Below are 2,605 nucleotides of genomic sequence, written 5' to 3'. Positions count from 1 at the left end.
AGACTCAGTGGCAGTGAGTTTGGTTTTGGTTTGGTATTGCATTGGGCAAATCTGCTGCAAAAGACCAGCTTCAAGTGTTAAAAAAGCAAAGATGTCACCTTGAGGACTAAGGTGTGCCTGACCCAAGTCAAGGTATTTTCAATTGCCTCATAGGCATGTGAATGCTGGCCAATAAAGAATAAGGAAGCCCAAAGAAGACAGATGCATTTGAATTGTGGTGTTGGTAAAGAACATTGAATATCCCACCGACTTCCAGAAGAATGAACAAATCTGTTTTGGAAGATGTATAGCCAGAATACTCCTTGGAAGTGAGGATGGGAAGACTTCACCTCATGTCCTTTGGGCATGTTTTCAGAAGGGACCAGTCCCTGGAGAGGGACATCATGCATGATAAAGTAGAGGGTCAGTGAAAAAGAGGAAGGCTCTCCAGGAGATGGGCTGTCACAGTGGCTGCAACAATGGGCTCAAACATAGTAAGGACTGTAAGGATCTCACAGGACCAGGCAGTGTTTTGTTCTGCTGAACACAGGGCAGCTACGTACAACAAGTTCTCTGGGATAGTCAAGTCCTTCTTGAGTTCCCCTAAAACAAGGTCATTTCTCATAGTGAGGATTCAAGATAAATTTGTTCTATACAGGAACAGGAGTTAAAAGCAGAGGCAGCTCCAGACTAGTTCCAGGTCTCTTCTTAAGCAATTTTATAATTATTTGCTAACCTTGACAAAGGCATTTTTTGATAGTCAGGTTTTTAGTTTCCTGTCTTTATTCCTTTCCCTTACTTCTTCTTCTTTTTTTCTTTTTTAACAATTATATTATTTATTAATAGATTTTAGTTTCATTATAGATTTGCTCTCAATTCTTACTCCTAGCCTGCGACCACTGTGCTCCATGCTTCCTTATGAAATGTTCCCAGACATGGAGGGAAGAAATAAAAGCATGTGTCTCTAACAGTGGCATTTCTGCTATTTTAGAAACACCATATAAGGGTAGCTTATTTTAATTCTGTGATATACAGTTGTAATTCCCTTTCCAGAACATCATTGCAGAAACTTTTACTGCTCTCTGGTTCAAACTACCTGAAATCTGGGTCTTTGTTGCTTTTACAATAATTACAACTTCATATGTAGACAGAAACCCAAGGACCTATGCCCACTTTTCTGGGTCACTCTGGTATTACAGACTTTTCACATCTAACCTTAGTTTTGCCAAAGAACTTTCTTGAGTGACACAAAGCTGAATTGATTGGCCCTTTCCAAAGAATATTCCTTTCATCCTTTTTGCTTGTCTCCTCTGATGGGAGTTCCTTTTGTTACTTTCAAAGTCTGCAAGACTGGCACATATCTTTTGCCCTGCAGCATTTTTTAAAGTCCCATATTAGCTACAACACTGTGGAGCAGCTTCATTACTATCCAAGGAAGTTCTGCAGGTGAAGGCTCAAGCTGGTGTGTCTTGCAGAGACGCAGAGACCCCGGTGCGGGCTTTTCTCATGTCTCTGCTGGCTCTGTCATTCATTATTTGTGCATCCACTTGCCACTTCCCACTTAGGAAGAACCTCCTCAGGTCCAGTTCTCTCTGTGCACAGCCTGCTTGTTCCAACAGAACGTAAGTCACTTCCAGCAGAAAGGATGTCTCGATCTTGGTTGCCAATTTGACAGAGTTTACAATTTCCAGAACATATTCTTGCTGTCTATCTTCAGCATTTGAAAAGGCAATGTGATATTTAAGTCCAAAGAGCTTTTCTTCTTGCTTTCAACTAAGGGGCTTCAATTTCTTTGTAACATGGAACCTTGGGTCTTGAAGCAAATCTAAATTTTTAGATAGGACTTTTAAGCTGGCCTGTTTCGTATGGCTCTCATACTCACTTTTACCTTTAATGTTAACATCTGCAAAGTGCTTTGAGATATTTTCCGGACGGATGCAATATGTATCATTTGATTGATTGTTTGATCAATGAGTGGCCCTTCCCAATGCTATTCAAAGTACTTACCTAAGCACTATAAAGCACCTCATGTTCTGTATCCAAAATCTTAATTACGTAAGAAATCCTACCAAACTTGAGAAATAAAGATTTGAGACCACTTTTAAGGAAATAGGAACTTTTTCTTTACTGTTAGCATTGCAAACATAATGACATATATGCACGCTTTATATGATATAAATACTTACACACTAATTATTAAAAAGAGATCATTTTAAGAAAATCAAGAGAATTAACCAACTTTTCTTTGCAACAACTTGGCAACAATATACTATTTAAATTTAAGTTCCTATGAATGATCAAGGTTGCATGGTAAAAATGTTACACTGCTAACACTTAATTGTCCAGGGTAATGAAGGAGAATTACAGCACAGAAAATTGAAAACAGCAGAAAATTCAAAATGCTTTCAAATTTGATTTTATATGAAACGAATCTAAATGTGAGGGGTATTTTACTAATTACAACTTTTTATGTTATAACTCAAAATATCCTTCTCTGCCTGAGTGATGAGAAAGAGGCAAAGGAAGGAAGAAGACATTCATATTAAAATTTGCTGTGTCATTTGAAAACAAGGCAAACCTCACACAAACAGGGAGTTGACTGCATTTGTATTCTTTTTTTTTTTTT

The 2,605-nt window shown here is 38.1% G+C and overlaps 1 protein-coding gene across 1 annotated transcript in view; it reads right to left on the bottom strand.

Annotated features, from left to right (window-relative positions):
* VAV3 (vav guanine nucleotide exchange factor 3) overlaps nt 1–2,605 on the bottom strand; it is a 539,901-nt gene that overhangs the window by 33,687 nt on the left and 503,609 nt on the right. The gene's annotated exons all lie outside the window — the stretch shown is intronic.

The sequence above is a fragment of the Orycteropus afer genome, unplaced genomic scaffold, assembly GCF_000298275.1.
Source record: "Orycteropus afer afer isolate SDZICR_OR568_19922 unplaced genomic scaffold, OryAfe1.0 scaffold00010, whole genome shotgun sequence".
NCBI lineage: Eukaryota > Metazoa > Chordata > Mammalia > Tubulidentata > Orycteropodidae > Orycteropus > Orycteropus afer.
Note: the sequence above shows the minus strand (reverse complement) of the source record. Positions and strands in the feature narration are given on the sequence as shown.